This window comes from Aythya fuligula, chromosome 23, assembly GCF_009819795.1.
Source record: "Aythya fuligula isolate bAytFul2 chromosome 23, bAytFul2.pri, whole genome shotgun sequence".
In the NCBI taxonomy this organism is placed as follows: Eukaryota; Metazoa; Chordata; class Aves; order Anseriformes; family Anatidae; genus Aythya; species Aythya fuligula.
In genome coordinates this window covers 3017738-3040936 of record NC_045581.1, presented here as the reverse complement: position 1 = coordinate 3040936, position 23199 = coordinate 3017738, and the positions used below count along the sequence as shown (strand labels likewise).

Below are 23199 nucleotides of genomic sequence, written 5' to 3'. Positions count from 1 at the left end.
TCCAGGGGGAGGGGTTGGGGTCGCCGGGAGGTGGGTTGAGGACACCGGGAGGTGGTTTTGGGGCTCCAGGGGTAGGGTTGCGGCTCTAGAGGGAGGTTTGGGGTCAGAGGTGGTTTTGGGACACCAGGAGGAGGGTTTGAGGGTCTGGGAGGAGGGTTGAGGACATCAGGAGGTGGTTTTGGGGCTCCAGAGGCAGAGTTGGGGCTCTGGAAGGAGATTTGGGGACACCGGGAGGTGGTTTTGGGACGCTAGGAGGAGGGTATGAGGCGCCGGGAGGAGGGTTTGAGGCTCCAGGAGGTGGGTTGAGGACACCAGGAGGTGGTTTTGGGGCACCAGGAGGTGGTTTTGGGGCTCCAGGGACAGGGTTGGGGCTTCTAGAGGGAGGTTTGGGGACACTGGGAGGTGGTTTTGGGATGCCGGGAGGAGGGCTTGAGGCTCCAGGAGGTGGGTTGAGGACACCAGGAGGTGGTTTTGGGGTTCCAGGGGCAGGGTTGGGGCTCTGGAAGGAGGTTTTGGGGGTGCCAAGAGAAGGATGGGGATACCAGGAGGTGGTTTTGGGGCACCCTGAGGAGAGTTTGAGGCTCCAGGAGGAGGGTTTGGGGCTTTAGGGGGTGGTTTGGAGTGGCAGGAGGTGGTTTTGGGGCACCGGGAGGAGGCTTTAGAGCACCAGGGGGAGGGTTTGGGGTGCTGGGATGTGGTTTTTGGGGTGTCAGGAGGAGGTTTTGGGACTCCAGGAGTAGGGTTGGGGATGCCAGGAAGTGGTTTTTGGGGTCTAGGGGGAGGATTTGGGGTAGTGAGAGGTTTTGTGGTGCTGAATTGAGGGTTTGAGGCTCAAGGAGGAGGTTTTGGGGCATTGTGATGAGAGTTCAGGGTGCCAGGAGGAGGGTTTGGGATGCCAGGAGCAGGTTTGGGGCACCAGTTGGGGTCCCAGCCCTGTGAGGACGCCTGAGGTGAGGGGCAGGCCTGGGTGGAAGGGGGCGAGATGGGGCCCAGGGCTGGAGCTGAGGAGGAGGAGGAGGAGGAGAGGGCTGAGGGGACCAGGAGATGGGGTGAGGCCATGGTGTGAGTGGGATGAGTGCAGGAGCACAGGACAAAGGGGGCACGGAGGCTCTTCCTGCAAAGGGAACGTGAGTTTCCAGCCCCTTCAGTAGTAGACCATGGCAAGAAAATGGGTATGACAAACTCCAGAGTTTCATGTGTGAAGACAAATACAGCAAACCTCAAAATTTCCTCATTAAAAAATCAATCTTTTTCTGAGACGGGGGTTGAATTCTTTTCAGCTCTCTAAACTGTCAGCCCAGGCCCCCACGCAGCATGGGATTGCCTTAAAAAATTGTGAGGCTTTTAACCAGAGAAAAGAATTAATTACTTTGTATAATTGTACACTAGATTGTGCTGTGCAAAAATATCATGGAAACTCATTGCATATCTCAAATAACTTGGTCTTAAAGGGATAACATTCCTGCCATTGTGTTGTTTTAAAAGCACTTCGGTCAATTTTTCAAGGTTTTCTTGAAAGAGTCATGGGAGGTATATGGAATAATAAACGGTATGGAAGGTTGTGGGTGGGTGACTCAGACCGCTTCTGTTGGTGCTGGCCCATGGTTTACAAAGCAGGACACTTGTTGGTAATGCCAGCAGGAGGCCAAAGGCTTGGTGTGGTTTATTGGGGTGAGGAGATGTCTGAGCAGCCATAGCCCCTGCTCCCTCCGTCCTGCTGTAGGACTGGCAGGGCAGAATCACCTCTGAATCCCACGTGGAGCAGCTGTCTTGGCCAAATGGGGGCTGCCCCTGGGTGCAGTGTCTGTGAGGTCAAATGCTGCCTCTTCACTCAACAGTTGTGAGATTTGGGCTTTGAAGTCATCACTCCAGCATGTGGGGTTGGATTGGGTATGGTGTGACCCTCCCTCTTCTCTGGTTTACTTTGCCAGGCTTTCGGCATCAAAGGTGGCAGTTCCTGGAGCAAATAAGACCACTGGTTATGATGGAGCAGAGGTAAGTGCACCCAGAGGATCGAGGGCTGCGTGCCAGTGAGCTGGTTGGTATTTTGATGCTGCCAAACACAGCATTTGTAGTTGCAGGAGCTTCTTGTGAGCCTTGTACCCTCTTATGGAAAGGCAGGCATTGGGCATAGCTGCTGAAGCACTGGCTGTGGTTGTGCAGTCCCTGCAGCATGCCATAAATCGAGCTGATGATGACAGGGACAATCCAAACCCTCTGTACAATGCTTTTGTAGTTTCTGGGTCTCGGCGAGCAGAGGTGGTGTTGCTCTGTTGCTTGCAGCCCGTGAGAGGGCAGCACAGGACCACGGGTTGTTGGCTGAGGGTTTTAAGGTGGTGAAATTTGGCATCCTTAAGCCTGATGTGAGCAGCACAGAGCAGAGGAGCTAATCCTCTGAAACTTCTTGTGAAGCAAAGTGTGAATGTTCACTTAAACCTTGCTCCAGAACATTCTCATTCCAGAATAATGTGTGAAATCGACCAAGAAAAGTTGAAATTGAAAGAAAAGTTGATTATGACGTTTTTTCCTGCAGATGAAAGGTGTAATAAACGTCGACTCTTACTACATTTTTGCAGGAGACTGAAAATCGTCTATCTTCATACTGGGTAGGATCTGTATCTCTGTCATCATTCTGTAATATGGCCAGTACTTAATACTCCAGAATATTAGCTGTTTAGAAACCATGAGTGTGTACAAATCAGATTAAAAACATGTTTACAGCTTGATTTATTTGTTTTCTGATTTTTGAACCTCTAGGGCATCGTCAGGTCATGTTACCAAACTCTTTCCTACAACATTGCAAAATCTGGCAGAAAATCAAGACAGCTATCAAGACCCACCACGGCTAAAACTAAGTTGAATAAAGACATTCAGTTGCCAACTAGCACTCTTTGTGCCTAGGTGTCACTTGCGATCCCTTCACACACTCATCCTCTTTGGAGTCCCTGCTGTGACTGCCTTTCAGGTGTCAGCTTTCAGGATTTTTTTTTCAACATGGCAATTCATCCGCTGGTTAGCACTGAGCTCTGCTTTGCAGAGCCCAAAAAGCTGTTGCTTGTTCTGTTATTACCTTACAGCTACCCAAAGCCAGTAGTTTGGTCTTTGTCACTTGATGAAGTGAGTCCAGTGTCTTTAATAACTCCTTTCCATTTTTCTTTCCAGCTGAGTAATACAGAACTTGCTTTTTCCTGGGATAATCCATAGAGATGGATATTGGGCAATGAAAGTGCAAGAGGAAGCCAGGATCATGTGATCGTGTTGGACTGGGAGAAGGTAAGAATTTTATATTCTGTCCCATGTCTGAAGTGATTGCTGTTTATGCGCCTAACCTTGTGAAAGAGCAAAAACACTGCCAGAAGAATATTACCTGAAAAACTGTTTATTTCCCCTTAAAAACTTGAGAACTGGCAAAGAGGCAGCTGCTTATAATAGAAAGACACGGGGATTCCTCTGTGCTGTGTGTGGATGTCAGCTGCCAGTAGCTGAAACATCTGTATGCCTTGTCACCTCTGCTGGGACAGTAATGATTTCATGCTTCGAGGACTTGGTCCTGAAAATCGCTGAGCATATTCTGACTGACGTTTACTGTGATCCACTGGAGGTGTGATCCTTGAGCCCCCCAAAAGACTGGGCGATGCTGGCAGTCTGCTTCTTAGCTGGATGCTCTAGGAGCTTAGCTTGCTGAAGGGCTGGATCCGATGAGCTTCAGAGCTCTGTTACCTCTCAAGAACTTTGACTGGAGTTAAGGGCCTCCTGGGAGGCACTGAGTGGTCTCAGCTTTTAAAATTAATGGGTTTGAGCATGAGAATCTGGCCTGGGAGATTTTAATTTGAATCTGCTATTTTTAGCTTGAGCCTGAAACTGACTCAAATAGTTTTTCTGCTTTTGGTACTGTACATTACTGTGTTAGAGCCTTCCCTGTCGGTCTCACAGGTGCCAAGTCCATCCTCAGTCCTCAACAACTGTAGCCAATGGACTGAGATCAGGGATGAATTTGGCCAGGGATAGTTGAAATAATAAAGCCGATAAAAAATAAAGATATATAAAGCAAAAGCTTGAGCTTGGAATGGCTTCTGAGATTCTGAATGTAATTTAAGTAATCCAGGAGAAAATATGCAGTGAAATCTGTTTTCCATTATTGCATGAGATGGCATGTCTTAAATTTTGATCAAGCACAGGGTTTTTTATATGATGAAGATAACAGCTTAAAATGGTGTATAGGTCTGGGATTTTCTTGTCAATAAAATACTTACAAATTATTGTAGACTTGTCATTCTTATTTATTTATTGATGAAAGTTGTTGTTCCGATCTTGATCTCACAGCAAGTAAAAATAATTTATGACCGAGTTCTAGCTGCCAGTGGTATTCTTAAAGGAAGTGGTAGTCAAAGCTCATTACTGATCTGTGTTTGTCCGCAGCTTTTCTTAGCCAGACCCTGTTTGTTGTACATCAGCACTGTGCAGTGGCAGAGACCTGATGTTCTTCCAGAGACAGGTTTGCCCGTCTGTTCACAGTGTTTGGTGTGGCAGAGTGCATCCGAGTGAAAGTGGGAAGGCTCTTGGAGTACTTACGGTACAGTATTGCTGAGTATTCCTTGTATTTAAGGAAATGTGAAGAAGCTTAAGTGATAGCGGTACCAGCAAAATGTGAACATGGCACTATGGGTTTTGTAAGATTGCCCAACAAAGGGATGACTGAAGAGGACAGGGACACTCCATTCTTGTTCCTCTAGAGGAATGTCTGTCAAGCTGCGAAGTTACGGGTGGCTTCTGAGCTGAGTGGCTGTGAGCAACAACATACAGATTTCAGTCTGGAGAATACTTGTGCACATCAACAAGCAAGCAGGGCTAGAGGAATTTATTCCCAGGTCCGTCAGTCTTCCCTTCTATGAGCAGATGTGCTCCCCTTGCTAGTTTTGCATTCCTTTTCCCACACCATCGTTTGATCCCTGTCCCTTTGTAGTTTGTATCCACTTCATATCTTTGCTGAGGGATGTCCTTACTCATTCCTCCGAGGGAGTTTCTTTGGAGGCCTCATCTGTCCACACAGGGATCAAGTAATAGACCACTGAGCCTCACTAAGCCACAATTCAGCAGGGGCCATCTAGGACTGTGGGTGTCATTAACTAGGAATAGGGTCAGAAAATAAGGCTGGTTCTTATTTTTAACATTGGTACTACAGGGAATTCTCCTGCAGGGAATTTCTGAAGATGTCAGTAAGTCAAAGGAGCGTTCCGGATGTTCACAGTATTAATTTACTAGCTGGCAGGGCTCATTTGTTTACATCCTCCATAAGCATCTCATGGGGCAGACTTAATCCTGGTTTTGGATGTTTGATTGAGAACAACTCTGGGGGCATCTCCCAGGATGTTTGTGTTCCATATGCAGTCAGTTGTGGGATCTTTGCCACTGATGTTTTAAGGTAAAATAAACAAACAAGCTTCAGGGCCTTTTGCACCCTGTTGGTGATGCTGTGTAGTTCTAAAAGTGGCTAAGCCAAAGACTTGATATGAGCACTAATGATGTTGCTGAAAACACAAGAGCCAGCCTGTTTAAAATTGTTGCTGTCTGCTTTGAAGGCAACAGCAAACCCTGCTGGGCCTTCAAATGTGGTGTCTGAATGGGCCCAGCACAGGGGGAGGACAGTGCATCAGCAGGCAGGGGAGGAAGGGGAGGAAAGGGAGGCTGAGCAGCATGGCCAGTGGGTATCACCCTGTAATGGGAGAGGTGATGGGTGCCTGAGGGTGTCTGTCTTGGACATGGCATGGGTGGAAGGTGGCAGTGCCAGTTTACCAGTCTCCTGTGCACAGCTCTGTGTGTGTAGTGCAGTGCAGCACGTGTGGGAGAAGATCCACTCCCTGTTGTAGTTTCTAATTGAAGTGCTTCAAGCAGATGCCTAGTGTTAACGGGGCTAAATCAGGACTTGAATGTTGTTTCTCTCAATCCCTACCATAAAGTGCAGATAACAACACTTTCATGGGTTTCAGTCTAACCATGCTCCAAGCAGGGTGGGAGGTGTTCAGTTTAATCTTCACTGAGCATGTGTCTTTTGTGCTCTGTTACTGTAAGTTAAGATCTGGAACTTGGTGGACACATGGAGCAGAGGCAAAGCTGGGCATCGAGTGGAAGACCAGAATCGCAGAATCATGGAATATCCAGAGCTGGAGGGGACCCACAAGGATCATCGGGTCCTGTCTATGTCATATCTGGCTCGATTTGGCGCTCTTTGTTACCTGCAGTCTGAAAACAGTACTGAAAACAGCAGCAACTGGAGTTTGCTTGGACCTTGTGCCTAACCCCACAAAAGGCCGTTGATTAGAAAAGCAACATGTGTGTCGTTGTGGCATGTGAAGGACTCATGAGGATAATTTCTGGAGCAGTTACAAATCTTATCCTTGCTTGGATGCTGCTGGAGAACCAACAAAGAGGCTTCTCAGGGAACTGGCAGAGCTCACTTGTCTTTTGTGTCTCTCCAGGAGCTTGTGTAGGTGAATTGGCATTTACTGCTGGTACATTTCTTCCTAAAACTAAAAGATACATGAGGTTCTCCCGACAACTGTTCCAACAGCAAGGAAAACCAGCGTGGGTTTGTAAATAAAGGTGGGGAGTAGCTCAGTAGTGGCACAGGAGAGAAGGATGTGGAGGTTTCAGTGGACCACAAGCTGAATATGATTCAACAGTTGGTGCTTTGTGGAAACAACTCGTTTCATTCTGGCATGTCTTAGCAGGAAAGTCACGTGAGGCACAGGGACAGTAATTAATCATGCCACTCCAGTGGGCAGCGGTGCTCCCAGCTTGGAGCATGGTGTTTTAAGAAGGGAAGTACACACAGGAGACCAAAGGAGAACACGAAGAACAACCAGAGGTCTAAAACTCTAGACCTAGGGAGGAAGCTGAAGGAGCTGGGTTTATTTAATCCAGGAATCAAAGATGAAGGGTAGGGTTTGCTAAAGACAGTCTTCCAGTGAGTGAAAGGTAAGAGGGCTGACTCAGTTCTCCTCTAACTCTGCGGTGGGTAGGATAGGAAGGCTGCTTAACTTCCAACAAAGCACATTTCAGTGAGCTTTTTTTGTAGAAGGTTTCTTCTTATTAGGCAGTAGGCTTCATATGGGAATTTGTGTGTGGTTTTTATAACCCCCTGAGTATGGCATACATATGCTTGATAATACATGGGGGGGTTGGAGCTTTCCTTTGGGGCTGGGAACAATTGCTCCTCCTGCGTGCTTGGAACACAGGCACGCTCAGTGACATGGAGAAGCAGCAAGCTTGAATGGGTGGGAAAGGTGTGCTGGCATGGTTCTGGTGCACAGAAACATTGATGCCATGTGCTAATCTCCCATCCACTCCTGTGGTATTTTAGGTTTACAGTATAGCAATGCAATTGTCTATCCAGAATAAACTAGAATAAACAAAAGCTGACCATTTCCATGAATGAGACAATCATGGGTACAATTACTAAAGAGACAGTCTCAAGGGAATTTTGTAAGGATTCACACCATATTTACACCTGAAACTTCAAAAATAAACCAGTTCTAATGAATGAGAAAGGGAAAGGGAGATGAGATGGTATTCATACCTCTTCTAGGATGGGATACTTGTGTTTTTGCATCCTGCAGGGTACATTAAATCTGCAAGGCTGCTCCGAGACTGTGTAAGTGTAGTGAACACTATAGATGCTGAAATTCCCTGGATTTGATAGAGCAGGATCCATTTTTGGAGCAGAACATTCTCTCCCTCTACCCAAAGAGGCTGCTTGAACTGATTCTCTCAGGGAGCAGAAAGCCTGTAGCCACTTAGATCTCCTCCTGGTTGCCAACAGTGCCATTTACCTAGAGCTTCTTTGTTAGTGATGGTTGAGTGCTGAAAGCTTCAGAAAAATCAGTCAAACATTTAGATTGCTTCTCTGATTAAAAAACAAAACAAAACAAAAAACACAACAGGATCAGGAAATTAGGTTGGAATTCTTGAAGAGTCTTCTAAGTTTAAAAAAAATAAAACCTTGTTATCTGAACTCTTTGACTTGGAGTGGCATGCTCTCAGAAGTAAACTTCATAGTCTGCTTATTTCTCTTCAAAAGGTTTTCATCAGGTCCTAGTACTGGGACAGAAATGGAATGAGAAGATTTCCTTGAGCTTGCTCTTGTTTTGGTGAGTGTTGACCTTAAAGGAAGGTAGAGGTCCTCTCTCTTTCCACTTAAAAGCTTAATATGGGAGGGTTTTCATAGGCTTGAGTTCTGCAGCCAGGGTTCAGCTCTTGTGTTTGTTTTCTTATTTTTAGTTTTTAATTTCAACCCAGGCAGTTTCTCCTACTTTAATGTTCCTGGTATTGAAGATAACTTGAGATAGCTTAAAACCCTCTGTAGGAGTTTTCCAGGTACTCTTGGCTTTGATGAAAGAGAGCTGGTGCCCATATAAAAGCATCCAGGGAAAAATGATTCGTGTCCTTCTTCTGTGTGGTAGAGGGGCTAACAGTGCCACCGTTGCTGCATCTGGCACACGGTGAACAACTTCGATCTCATCACTTGCCTTTGAACCACTTGCAAGCCCTCAAGCTCTTTGCTCCTGCATTGAGTGCTGCTGCTTTCGGAGCTCACCCCTGCGAGCTCAGCACAAGCCTCTAGACCTAAGGAAATAAAGCCAAAAGGCTCATAAAGGTGTCTGGTTTTAAAGTTGCCATGACCCATGATGAAGCCCTTCCTCTTGCCTCCAGGGCCTGGAAAGTTAACCGTGGACAACCCCAGCTTGTAGGGTGATGAGGATGTGCAGGTCACGTTGCTGGGCGGTGTGCTGCTAATACTGGAGTCAGAATCCTTCCTAAAGAGCTGCAAATCTTGGCCAATCATTCCCAGTGCTTTGAGTATCACAGGTATTATTGAAATCTGGAGAACTTTGAGCAGTGAGTAGATCTTTGATTTATCAACACATGGTTCCACGGGGGAGGCAGAGATGAAAGGCGGATGGATTCAGTCATTTCAACCACCCTATTGTTCTCCTGTTTACAGCGAGTTGCTGCTTCTTGGACAAGGTGGGAAGAGTCTGTGGGATTTAGTTCTTTAACAAAAGCATCCTTTCTCCACAATGTTAATTACTCATTTGTGCCAAATGGGGAATGAGAAACAGAGTTTAAGGATCTAATTAACATTTGCTTCTCCTTTCAACAGATCAGTCTTTACACTCATAAGCTCTGCGATAAAACTATTTTATTTTAGTTTCCAGTCATCTGAGAATCTTCCAGCCTCCACAGAATCACAGAATCTGAATTTTCAGGTTAGAAAACAACTCAAAAAGCAAAGCTAGAAATAATACCCTGCTTTTTTTTTTTTTCAGAAAGGACAAATATTCATATACATTTTTTTTTTTTTTTTTTTTTTTTTTTTTTTTTAGCCTGGCAGTGATTACTGTACAGGCTTGAAGAAGTCCCTGTTAACATTAAAGCTCCTTCACCACTCTTTTGTTCTGACAAACCTATAGTGGGCACAGTTTAAAAATATATGTATTTTATCCTCGTTTGGCTTATTCCCATACAGTAATAGGTAACATAAGGCACCATTATAGCAATAGGACTGTGTCTAAGTAAGGCAGTGTTATCTTTACCAACACAGGCTGGCATAATTAAAGTAGTGTTGAAAATGCATAGGTTAGGGTTATTGCTTTGGATATATATCAAGGAATGTTACTTTTTTTTTTTTTTTTTTTTTTTAATAAAAAAGCATTTCTTCTCAGAAATAAAGACTACAGGGTTTGATTCAAAGTTCTTAATTTCGGAAAGCATTCTGAGGTTTTCTAAAGGTGCCATATTTAGTCATAGAAATAACAAAATGAAAAATACATAAGAGTATTTATAGTAAGAATAATGAAGATTTATAGGGTAACGATAGTTGTAGTGCTCCTAGCCTAGGAACTCTATATGGAACGGAGTGATTGAATGTTTGGCTTCTAAAAAGAGGAAAAAAAAAAAAAAAAGAAAAAAAAAAAGAAAAAAAAAATAAAAAAAAAAGCACACAACAAAAAACAGATGAATAATGGAAAACAAATCCTTTCTCTGGTGAAAAGCCAAACCTGTGTTTTGAAAATTAAATGTTTTTTTGGGTTAAGCAGTGAAAAAATGGACTTGATCTTTGCAACAGCTTGGATTTATTATTGGAACCATTTGGCTGTGCCATAGAGGAGAGGAATTTTCTGGTAATTAGAGCAAGAAGCTGGGAGTCAGAAGCAGTAGGGTCTGTTTCTGGCTCGGGCACTAGCACGCTATGTAGCCTTGGGAAACATGCTGCCTCATTTGTACCTTGGCTTTCCCATCTATAAAATGGGGCTAAGGAAATAATTCAAGCTCACAAATTGCATGCACTAATTAAAGAACATTTCCACAGCACCTTCAGGTCTTTACTGCTACAGAATGGATTTGCACAAGCATGCACCTCAAACCCTTTTGAAAAATCCTGCCCCAGACATTTACACACCCGATTGCCCAGATTCCTAAACCCATGTGTGGGCATCTAATTGAAAACGGCCCGATTTCCAGAAGTTTGTCTGCTGATGAAGAGGAACGCGCTGGGGAATGTTTCCTCTGCAAACAGAGGGATCCCGGGACTGCCTCCCAGCAGGATCCTGCCACTCGCCCGGACCAATTTCACAGCCCCCCGGCTCCCCAGCCTTGACCCCCAGTCCCCGTGGGCTGTTCCTACAGAGGCAGGTGGGGAACCATCGGCTTGCTCAGCGCCTGCAGCTGGGTCTCCAGGGGGTGCGGAAAGGCTCCTCACCCTGCTGGCTTCCTGAGGAAAGCAGCAGTCAGGATTAATTTGAGTAATAGCTGCGCATCCTTGCAGGAGCTGCCACCGGTGTCCCCGAGGCCCCGTATCTGATTTGGCTCGGGGCTCCCAGCGGTTCGGTTTCTGAGCCACCAGCTGTCAGCCTTAGAGCTACTCGGCTGCCCCTGCCTTCGGACGATGCCGTGGTGGGTGAGTAAAAGGAATGCCGTTCGCCTTGGACGCTGTCCCTCCCCACGGCAGAGGAAATGTGCACTGACAAGGCAGGAAATTCTCGCGAACCACAAGGACCTGGAACTTGCCTGCCGGCTTCCTGTGGGCCTTACCCGACTTTCAGCCTGGGTGTTTAAAGATTATTAATAGCGCTAGTTGCGTTAACAGGTTTATGTTTTTCTCCTTCTGTCAACGAGGTTGTTTCTTCGTGTGCGACCTGCTGGCTGGTTTTGTTCCAAGCAGCCAGGGGAGGACCCAGGAACGTGGCGGTGTGGTGGCACGGCGATGCCTTCGAGCTGATGGGCAGCCAGGCGGGGATTTCGCCTCGTGGAAGGCTCTCGGTCATGAGTGGACAGACTCTGAAGCCTCCTCTGCAAAACAAATAGCTCCAAACTGGGACAGGCTCAGGATTTTGTTTCACAAGTATTCCTTTTCAGCAGCGGTGCGCTTCTGGACGCAGCCACTTTCTCCTTGCTGTGGCTGCTCGTTCCTGTCCCTGCACTGCTCCCTTCTCTCATCCTCTTGTAACCTCTGCATGGCTGCGGGGTGGCCCAGTGAGGGAATTGACCTCAACTTAAACAGAAAAAAAGCACAAAATCCCCTTTTAAATTTTTTCTTTTTTTTTTTTTTTCTTTATTTCAGCTCAGTTCCCTAATCCATATTGGAGCTGCAGAAACAAGTCTTAGAGACCATGAGGGGTGGAAATATGGAAGCTGCTTAAGCAAAACCAGCAGCTTGTGCAACTAGAGGCGAAGCTGAAGCTCTCTTTTGCCCTGCCCTTGAGTCATGAGGACCTCAAAGTGAGTTTTGGCTGCAGCAGCGAGCAAGACATATGTGTGTGGTTGGGAGTTTGTGTCCAAGGAGACAGTCTGTGTCTTCAGTGTTTGGTCACTGGGTAGAAAGCTCTGCTATTTGTTGGGCATGAAAGCTCTGCCATGGTCAACAAGCTCACAGACTGGCTCTAAGTTTGCAGGAAAAAAGGGTTGTAAGGAGACTGCAAAGTGCCAGGTTCTCTACATTTCAGAAGGAATGTGAATTTTTAAACTAAGTCCTGCATGTTCAAGGATCAGTGCTTCACTTTTTATTCTTTAAGGCATATCTTTGTGCAACGTGGCAACGTGTGCTTTGTGCAACACGGCAAATAGGAGAAACTGGCCATCATTCTAGGCAGAGTATGGGACAAATCTGACCATGGTGCAACATGCGACAATGTTTTGGTGGGTCAGGTTCTCCTGAACCTCCTAACGTCTCTGGGGGACACGCATTCAGACACAGGGAAGAGCAGACCTAGTTTTTAAGTGTGCTCGGTGCTTCCAGCAAATGTGATTTCATCTTCTGCTTTCTTCTTCAGCTGCTCGTGCTTGGTGCCTACCACAACAGATCTGCAGCTGGCGTACAGGCAGCTACTCTGCAGTGTTTGGAGGAAAGGTGAATTTTACCTAGTGAAGCAAAGGAAGGAGATTTGGGAACACTTGTGCAGCTGACAGCACACAGAACAAGGAGGGCAGGCTGTCCTCCACAATGTCTGCACTGCCATTCGCAAAGAGTTAAACAGGGCTTATGGGGTGACTGGATGGTGGGCTGGTTCTCTCCTGAGCAGACTTTTTCACATGAAGAAGTACAGAGATGAGTAAGAGTTCAGCTTTGTTTATTCCAGATTTATTTTGGAGTGTAAAATGTATTGTAAACAACTTTCTTCATAGAAAAGTATGTGCATGAAGCCTGTTCTGATTTATTTTTTCTGTTGTTCAGATTTAGCCCAAAGTGGTCCTAGTTTTCCCCAAATGTTACTGCTTTTAAAAATAAGCCCAACATGTAATTTCACTTACTGTATGCCTTGTGTTTGTCACGCAGAACAATAGCCCCAGCAGAACACTAGCTCCAAACGGCCACCCTGAATCTGAGCTAGCAGTGCTTCCAGTGCAGTCAGAGCAAGAACCCTTAACCCTGAGCAACACAAACAGATCTGGGATTCCTCCCTTGGTCTGGACCCCCCAATTCCCTTTACTGGGTGCCTGGGACACGAGCTTGCTTTGTTCATCCTTCCTGTCCATTGTGTGGGGTGTGAGGAAGGGGAGATCAGAGGCATTCTTTTCTTATGATCCGGCTGAATCTCTTTTTGTTGATTTCATAATGCATGGCAGAGCAACTCTAGCTCCCTCCTGGGACCAAGCTCAACCCATCAGGCTTCCTTTCTCCTGACATCTCTGCTGACCTTCATTTCACTTTTAACTGCTCTGTCAACTCGACAGCCCCAGCGTGTTCCCTGACCTTGCAGCATCACTGCAGAAGTCTCTGAGAGTGACTGGGCAGCCTGGTGGTGGTGGACTGGCAGCACCGAGGCCTGAAGCATGTGAGTGTTCCTTAGAGGTCAGATTTTGGATCCATCTGTTGCTCGTTTCGTCCCAATTAACTGCTGAGATCAGCTAAGGTCCCACCCAATATGATAAGGCTTAGAGCTGCAGAATACTCCTGGAATATACCTACATGTAGCCAGGCTGCTTGTGCAGTGATGGCAGGTCACTGCTTCCTGCTGGTGCCACGCTGGGGGTGCTTGTCCACCTCTCCTCCCTCAGTCACCTCCCCTGGTAGTTAGTTCTGCCTCAGCCTTCCCTCTGCAGCTAACTGTGTGACACAAAGAAGAGGTCTTCTCGACCTTCCTGAGCGTTTCTCTGTCCTTCCTTGCCCTCTGCTCTCATGTTGCATTCTCCTCTCCCCAGGAAGGCAGCTCCCAGCCAGCCTTGCTTTGTCTCCGTTTGAAAAGGGTCATGCAGAGCCCCGGCAGTGCCAGGGGATCTCTCCAGTGCTGTTATTCCCATCACAGAAGTGGATCAAGGTTATTTGTGTTTCTTTTTCACCTTATTTCTCCTGGAATGTTTCTTACAAAAGTTCCTTGTTTTGCAGAATAGACACCATCCACCTCTTCAACCACTCTCTTGGCCATCTCTTCTATTTCCATAATGTGAGCCCTCCTGTCCTGAAACCCTCCTTAGCAATGGTCAGGATGCCTAAAAAGACCTGGACTTGTGATTTCTGTTGTCAAATGTCATGGAAAGAGAGGGTGTGACAGGTAACTCTTGGCGTGGCCCCTCCAGGAGTGCAGATCCAGCTAGCAACAAAGTGAGGATGGAACTTTAATTTCCAGGAATGGCTTTGGTAAGAAAGAGGAAAACTTATTGTGTTTAATTTCTTGGTTTTGTCTAAAGATTGCAAAGCATTTTATTGGATAACACTTGACTATTTTGCATATATGGGAAAATGGGGCGCAAAGGAAAATTACTGGGGCCAGATGATGGCTGTTTTAGGGGGGGTTGCCTATGGAGCAAGCCAGAGTCTACCACTTCTTCTGTGCCAGGTCCATGAATCCTATTTGCTTGTGTGAAAGCTGTGAATCACGCTGAAACTTTCGCACTCCACAAGTCTAATCAGAGCTGTCCCGAGGCTAAGGGCTGAGTGCATCAGAGAGTGTTGGAGCTGAGTAAAAACATTAAGGAGGAAGAGAGGTGGGTGGCTGCTTCTCGTGTGTGTTTTCCTCTAGCCAGACTTAGACTTGTGTGATCTCCTTGATTCCTGTGGGTGAGTCTTGTCTTACACTGCTGTACGTGAAAGGAGGCCTGGATCCCCTACTGGGACTGCTGAACAGTCCCCAGGGCTGGCAGTCCTGCACACTTTCAGGCCTCCTGCCTATAATTGCCTCTCAGGGATAATATTACCCACACTGTGTGGTACAGAAGATCTTGTGAATGTGTTGCAGTGCCTGCACCGAACACCCACCTCCTGTACACTGCAGATCTGAACCCTGGGGCTTCTCTGGAATCCCACATCTTTGCCCTCTTTGGTCCATGTAGAAGTTCAGGAGCAAGTGAACTCTGAGCACATCACCTTGGCTCTGTCTGAAACCAATAGCTGGGACCTGTGGGACAAACTGGACAGCAGGAGCTCAGTCTTTTCCTGTTCTGTTGGCTGTGTGGAAAGGAAACCTTTATCCTGCCACGGCAGGCTTTGCATGGCTGGCGAGATGCGTGTGGACCGGGAAATCGCATTCCTCTAATGCATTGAGGACAGGTGGTTGGTGCCAGAAGCAGGATGCTGGGTTTATCAGGCCACTGGGCTGACTCTGGACAACAATCCCTGTGTTCCCCAGCCTGACCGATCAGTGAAATCTTTTGTCTGATCTCAGCACTGCTTTTAGCAGCTGGCTCCGGGGAGAAGGGAGGAACAACCTCCTGCAGAGCCGGGCCCTACAAAGCAGCCTGTGTGGGATGGAGGGTCCCCTGCTCGAAGGGGGGTGCGTGTGTGTGTGTGTGTGCACGCGTGCAGCGGGGGGAGCACTTCTGGCAAGCACTGAGCTTGTCCAAATAAACAAAGGCTAAAAACAGCCCGGCCTCGGCCTCTTGAGAAACCCTGCAGCAGATGTTGCCAGTGACTGTAGGTCCTTGTTGGGAATCCCGTGGATAATCATTGACAGCAGGGAAACACATGGCAGCATACGGCAAGGCAGAGAGGGCCCTCTTTGTTCACTGAAATCACTGGAATATCTGTCTTGTCAGGGCTGGTGAAAAGGCAGTGCCTGGTTCAGGCTCTGAGCGGGGAGCGAGCGGAGCTGCCTTCGCTCTTGGCTCGCTCGGACGCTTGCTGTGTGGCCCTGAGCAAGTTGCCTCCTTCCTCTCTGGTTCCTCCTGTTGCACTCTGAGGTCAGTGATAGAAAGCTGCTTCCCCGGGGGGGTTGTGGCCAAGCTTTTAAACTTTGCAAGGTGCTTTGTGGCTGGGAAGCACCGTGTGCACAATTGGTAAATGTTCAATACTGGCGTACCATTCACACGCGGTTCAAAAGAGGAGCAAGGCTGAGAAGTCCGGCTGAAAGGCCAGCTGGTTACAAGGCTGCTTGTTTTGCCACCAGTGAAAATGAGAAATGAAGCAAGGAGAAAAAGAGGCCGGCTGGGTACCATGAGAGATCAGACTGGAACACGCTTGGACTCTCTTCCATGAAATGCTTTTCCCCCTTTTTGCTGCACTGTGAGTTTGTTTTTTTGGCTCTGCTACTCGGTGATTTGTGTTCCCCCCTGGGTCTGTGTGCAGTACCCACATCAGTCCCGTCACACCTGAACACCACCCACCAGCCTGGTCGGTGACAAGGTCTTCTAACCGTTGTCTGAAATGATGTTTTATGGGTCGGGAGCATCCCCAGGGACACAGAAAAGCCTTTTGTGTGAGAGAGGAGAGAGAAAGCAGATGTGAATCGGTGTGTTAGTGGAAATTTCTTACAGGGGGCGTCCACAAAGAAGGAACATGGACAGGTGCTGCTGTAAAAATACACAGCTGCACATCTGGGCCTCAGAAACACAACAAGCTGGCACCAGCACCTTTCTCAAAACAGGCTTTTCTCTTCTGCTTCATTTTTTATTCCTTCTTGATGCTTTTCCAGCCTCCCTCACAGGAGCTTATAATCTGTCTACTTTATCATTTATCATGCCTTCTAGGCTCAGACTCGCCGCAACTCACACCCTCTGAATGAAGCAGCAGCAGATTGTTCCCATCTGATCCCATTCCTCCTAATGCTGAGAAGTTATAATCAAGATAAAAAGTCACATAAATGGTAAACATGCCAAGAAGCACCGAAAGGAGAGTGTATGGAGCTAAGGGGAAAAGACAGGACTGTTTCATGTGATTGGCAGTCAAGCTAGGAGTATGTGGTGGGAATTACCTCCTGACAATGACTGTGCCAGTTTCACCATGGCATGGTGTTGTCTTTTGAGGTCTTCTGATTTGTACCAGCACATGTGAAAGGATGCTTGGAGTCTGCCTGCTCAGTGTGAAAGTCAGTGATTGAGTGATTCTTCACAAGCTGCTTGTCTAGCATCAACAGAGTGATACATCACAAGTCTGAGAATACCCAAAATCAGTGGCTGCTAGTGAGAATGTAGGGTTTGGGTCAAATCTTGTCTTCACTGCTGCTTACCATGTCACCCTGGAAATAGTTGTTTCTCTCTTGTCTGTGAAAAGGGAGGCACTTACTGCTTTTGGACAGTGCATTGAGAGCTTGGATATGGCCGTTTCATGTTTTTTGGAAAGCCTGGCAGCCCCCTTTAGCTGGGTAGTGCTGGTCACAGAAATCCATCGGTCAGAGACGTGGGGTTAATGCAGTGGGAGCTAGGCACCTTGGGTGGAAAGTCAAATAGGTGCTACTTTTCTAAAAACCTGAACTTTGAAGTTGACAAGGGAACTGTAGGAAAGTGACCTATTCTGCAGAAAATGCTTTTCTTCTCTGACTTCTCACACAAGTTTTTATTGATCAGATCTGAATGACTTCGGTAGTGCAAAGAGGCTCCCGCAGTTCTTAGGCATTTTAGAAAGCCTCAACGGTGCCTGCTTGTAAACTCTATTCATACAGAAGTGCATCAGCAAACAGCCCTTTCTGGTTCTCTCACAACACAACCTTTCTTCTCATAAAGGAGGAATAGGAACTGATTATCTCCTTACCTGCTGTGGTCACGTTACACCACAGATCTGTCGATTCAAGCAAGTTATTCTTTATTTACGTTAACCCAAACCACAACTGGCCTACAAAACCTAGAATATGTTTTTTTTCTGCTAGATCTCCTGTTGTCCTGGTTGTCCCAGTGACTGGTTAGAAGCTTTTCTGGTGGGGTGCTGGGGAGGAGAGATATCACTCCAGAGCAACCCGCGTTTTGAAATATCTTGGCTCTGGTTTGCCTCGGAAGGTTATAAATACTGTTCCCAGGACAAACATTCTCCATGTCTGAGAGCTAATGAGCCAAACAGCTGCTCTGAGGCTATCCACCTCTGACACCAGTAAACACTAAGCCATGTGAAAAAGATTTTAACATGCCCAGACGCTCCGGTATAGGAGGTTGTGTGTGTGTCTAGAACGCAGCTTTCTTGCCACATCCATTTTGCACCTTCAAAGGAAAAGCCCTTTACTGACCATCCTCGACACCTGTAACCGTCAGAACAAAACCAGTACAGACCATAATCTCTTGGACACCGGTGCAAATCCAGCTGTTTTCAATAAAGTGCACTGTGTTTACGGAAGGAAGAGAGCATAAAGTGTCACAAACATCTCTCTTAGGAAAGTATGCGCTTTTTGTAAGGGGCCGTCTGAACTGTGCCCCATGCAGATGGTATTCACCGATATCCTCTGGCTGTCTGAGCAGCTTCAGGTCCAAAGCACCAGTAAATCCACTTTAACTGGCTGACTAAACTGGGTTTATGGCTGCTTTGCACCAGCAGAACAATGAAAGGTGTCCTGGCTCATGCTGACGCATCTGAGCTAAAGCATAAAAGAATTTGTAAACAGGATCTGGGAAGCGTTTGAAGAATCAAATAACTTTGTCTGTAAATTTATATCAACACAACACAACCGTCCAGGATTCGCTTCAGAAGTGGCATAAACAGGAGCCTTAACCATATGTCAAACCCAAATTGGTCAGAAAAAATGTGCAGGTGATGTTAAAGTCTGTCTTGAAGTCCTGAGGAGCTGGATGAGTGTGCAAGTATGAACATTTTGTGTAGAAATTTCTGCTTCTCAGCCATGCAGGATCACCAGGATCACCAGGCCTTAATTCCAAGACTTTTTCCCATTAGATGCTTTCCATCTCCCAGATTCTAACCAGTGGTAAATCTGGCCCACTGAAAATAAGCTAAATACATTTGCAACTAACTGTACATAACCAGATCTAGGAAAGCAAGAGCTTTGTTATCGGGTGGATCTCAAAACTGCATCTGATTCTGGTTTCAGCAGTAGCTGCATAAGCCCAGAAGAAGCTCCTTTGACTCTGCCTGAGCTCCTGGCACCAGCGGGAGCAGCAACAGTTGTATTCAGGGGCACCCATTCCTGATCCGGGGCTGTGGGAACCATTCTTTCTGCCTCATGCCTGAGTCATGTTGACTTAAACCCAGATGACTTTTCAGTTCAGGCGGTGTCAAGGCAAAGTTGTGAACGGGACCTTTTCATTCATGTTCCCAGTAAGCATGTATCTTCTTAAAATGAAAAAAAAAATAAACTAGGTCAGTTGAGCGCATTAAATAGTTCTGTCTCTCTTGTTCTGGGCTTTAAAAAATGTCCCAGTTGCTTAAGTGAAAATTGCTGTGACTTAGAGAAATGCGTCCCAAGGCTCCTCGTTTCTTTGTCTGCCTGTCATTAATCTTTGTAAAAGTCTTTCTCTAAGAAATTTACTTGGTCAGTTTGCTTTTAGTAACTCGGGGTTGGATGCTGATCGTAGTTCCTCTGCTCTCATCTGGCATTAGTCTGGTGAAGTAAGTGGAGTGACTCAGGATTTATAGCTGTGTAAATGGGAGCAGAGGCGATCATTTGAAACCTGCTTGGTTCTTTAGCATCTGGAGATCATCATATATTTATTAAAAAAACAGAAAACAAACATCTAGTGATAACTGCTCTTTGAATCCCAGTCTTGACATTCTGTCTAACAGGGAGACGGGGTAAGGGTGGGAAGAGAACAAAAGCAGTGGGGGGTAAAGGAATTAAGAAATCTGGCCTTCATATGCTCATAGACATGGGCAGGATACATTCCTATTCTGGGTTTTCTGTGCTTCTGACCCCTTGGATTCAAGGGAATTGCTTCTGATTTACACCCATTTGAGTGGAACAGAATCATTCCCTTTCCTTCAGCAAAACAAACATTTGTTACTTGGAAAGAAAAACAGAGGAATCTCAAAATGTGACCCACAGCTGAGCGGAAATTCTCAGTAATGCAAGAATTTGGGTTTTTCTAGTTTGTAAACAAAGAAGGAGGGAGTGTGTTGATGGATGCCATGGGGACTGCGGCGGGGCAGTTCGTGGGGCTGTGTAACCAGGAGTCATCCTGCCACGGGCACAGCGGTTCCAGCGAGGTGCTGCAGGTATGGGGAGGAGCAGGATGCTCCAACAGAGGTGGGCTTTGAGCTCTGGGGATGCAGACAGCAGCTTCTCTGCTGGCTCTGAGCCCCCAGTCAGGCCACAACCTTGATCATACAGCCCCAGCTGCTAGAAGAAACGGAGCTCCAGTGCTGAACTGAAGGTAGGTAGGGGTCTAAAGATGCAGACAAATGCTTAGGATAATTTCCAAAAGCACCCTAGCAGCTCGAGTGCCAAAAGCCTTAGGGGAATTGAAGTGAGATCCTCAACTGGTGGAAACTGGTGTAGCTCCTCCCAGGGCTGACCTCTGGTCAGTCTTCGCTAGCTTTCTCCAGGTCCAAGGTTCCCACAGCTCTCATAAATATACTCCATGGTCACCTATACTGAACCATTTTGCCTTGCTTCCCCTCCATAAATACACCAGCACTATTTTGAAATGCCAGCTTAACCTGAGCTGAGCCGCAGAGCTCCCTGACTCAGGAGCTGTCAGCCAGGTATGGAGAACCCAGCACAGCTTCCCTGCTCCAAGAGAAAAGAAATACACATGCACATTCACACGCACACTGCTTGCTTAGCACAGTCCATTAAACTCAGCATGAACCCCAGGCCCAGCCGTAACCCATGATATTTATGACTATCTTCCTGTAAAGGACGTGGAAGAAGAATACATCTGCTGTGGAGCCCCTACCCTCCCTCCCCTTCGCTCATATCTCACACGTGTAATCTCAGCACTGGTTCATGTAGCTGGGGCTGGCAGAGCAGGGTCAGCTCCTGGCTGCTTCTCTGTTCTGCGTTGGAAAGGACAGGACAGGAGAAATGCTTTTGTCCTCCATCCTACGGCCTGGGGAAGGCCCAAACCCCAGTAGGAGCATATCAGTAGGACTCTCCCACTGAAGCCTGGCTCCAGCAGGGGCTGCAGCCATGCTAGCTGCTGGCCTAGGAGATGTTGCTGGCTCTGCACAAAGCAGGGGGAGATGTGTGGCCAGACCTGCTGCAGCCCCCAGCAGGATGCTCTTTTTTCTAGCAGCAGAGGCTGCAGCACAGAGGCTGCTGCAAGGGCTGTTGTTGTCCAATGCCTTTTCCCTGAGAAAAGGGCAAGCGTATAATACTGAGGAAGAGTTGTTACAATTTACCAGTCTGCATGACACAAATATGCTTCTTGCAGTTAAATTTTACAGTATCCTGAGGAGGGAGTGTGAAGAAACTCGGGCATTGATGGTTGCTGACTGTTCTTACTTCAGCTCTGCAGGTGCCATCCAAAATCCCAAGGTTTGCACTGCCCAATTTGCTCTTTCCTGGGGCAGAACAACCCAGGGTGCTCCCAGATTAGGAGCCCATGTCCTGTACATGGAACAGCGTGCCAAGGAGCCCCAGCTGCAGATGTGTCTCTTGGGGAATAGAAAGGACCTGTTTCTGATCTTGTATTTAGGAGAGGCTTGAGTGGTACAGAGACCGTGCTGAGGTGGTGGTGGTGCTGAAGAGATCAGGACCAGACCTGTTGTCCCCCTGTAGCTTCCCTCTGCCAGGAACCAATGGGAGATGGGAGACGTTGCAGGAATGTGCAAACAGGAACACCCACATTCATAAAGGAGCTCAACCACCACCAAATGAAACTATCAGCCTTGCAAGAAGATGGGAGTTGCCAAACCCTGACCTCATTTAGCGGCCTCATCTGAGAGACTCCAGTGACAAGATTATTTTAAGGTGCCTTTTCCTGTGCTGCTGTGTCCTGCCTCCCAGCTACAAGGCAGCCTGCCCATGCCAAGCACGCTGTGAGTGTGTCCCACCCTGCTGCTTCTCTGCTGTGCCACTCACCTGCCTCAAGGGTATTCACAGGGCATGACAACTTCAGGAAGCAGCTCAAGGAGACAGAAAACCCTTTCATAGCATCTCCTTCCCATCCCTGCTGTGCCCCACGTCACTTAGGAGTCACTGGCATAGATCAAGGGCTCTCCCTTTTGTCTGGTAAGTCACTGTGTGGAAGGCTTGGAACAAGCCTCTGCAGGGACAGGGATGGGGTAGCGCTAAAGGGTCTGCTCCTTTTGAATGAGCTGCAAAGAGCTTCCCAACTGTCCAATTAAAATAACCCTGGGACAAAAATAGGATGAGAGAGTGCTACTTTAAAAACAAAGCGATTAAGCAAAGCCTATCCCTTCCCCTTCCCGGAGGCTCCTATGGAAGTGGCAGCTTTTGAGCCAGAAATCACTGCTGGGTTGGGTATTTCTGGCATTCGAACCCAAGGCAAGCGATGACCTCCCAGTGCTGGCTCTGGAGGAGAGGCTGCACCGAGCGATGGCAGCAGATGAGACCAGGCTTGCAGGCACTGACACGTCTCCCCTCAAGGCTAATCTTGCCATAGCCTGTGGAAGAGCAGAAATAAGATTGTGAGTGTGGGAAAGAGCCGAGCAGATGTTGGCAGGAGCTGCAGCAGCAGCCAGCCAAGCCTGGTGGGGGGCCGTGCAGCAAGCACCATTTCGGGCCTTGAGATGGCAAAGGGAGAATGGGTTTGGTCTTGGGCTCACGGATTTGGGTCTAACACCATGTCCCTGAAAACTAGTGCTGACATAGCTGCATGGCTGTGGGACCCCTGGCAGGTAAGGGTGAGGCTGCCTGCCTGCTGTTAGCAGCACTCCTACCAGGGATCCTGGGGTCGCAGGTTGGAGAGCTGCTGCTGCTGAGAATGCACACGGCCAGGAGCTGAGCAGTTGTGTTTGGAGTGTAAAAGCCTTGCCGATCACAACAGTGCTGCTATAAATGTGCTTCTCTATCTCAGAACTCTTTGCTTGAGCTGCAGGATGACTGTCCTTAAAGTTACACTCAAAATACCCAGGGAATGAGTGCTGGGTACATAACTTCAGAAGTTCATCCTGCAGGGAACATGGCACTTGAGCTCCGCTGCCAGCTGAAATCATTCTCGGGTGAAACCAGGGGCTAACATAATCACTGCGGTTGTCACAGGAATGCCAGGGGTAAACTTCTGGCTTCAGTTACATCAGCGCAGCAGCAAATTAACCTCCTGCTTCTGTTCCTGAGGTCCCTTTGTTGCGGGTGATTTTCCTGCCACAACATTCTTCCTTTCAACTCTTATTTTAGCTCATGTGAAGGATGAAAGAGGGTCTTGCAGCCTGGTCATGAGGCTGGTTCTTTGGGATTCCCTCTTGCCTCAGCACTGCCTGGGCTCTTCCCTTGCCTCTTTGAGTGATGTCCCTTTGAAACATACCTAGGGCTTAAAATAGTCTCGCAAGCTCTTCCCTGTGCTCATTCTGGAAAAGCAAATAGCCTTTGTGCCAGCATGGGAATTTGTCTGATTCCTTTTTTTTCTCCAAACTCTGGTCACAGGATAGCA

At 47.3% G+C, this 23199-nt stretch overlaps 1 long non-coding RNA gene across 1 annotated transcript; it reads left to right on the top strand.

Moving 5' to 3' along the window:
- Positions 1-1846: 1846 nt before the first annotated feature.
- Positions 1847-11680, top strand: LOC116498182. The gene is made up of 3 exons (XR_004254157.1): positions 1847-1995; positions 3163-3273; positions 11621-11680. It is a non-coding gene; the product is annotated as an uncharacterized LOC116498182 (long non-coding RNA).
- The last annotated feature ends 11519 nt before the right edge of the window (positions 11681-23199 follow it).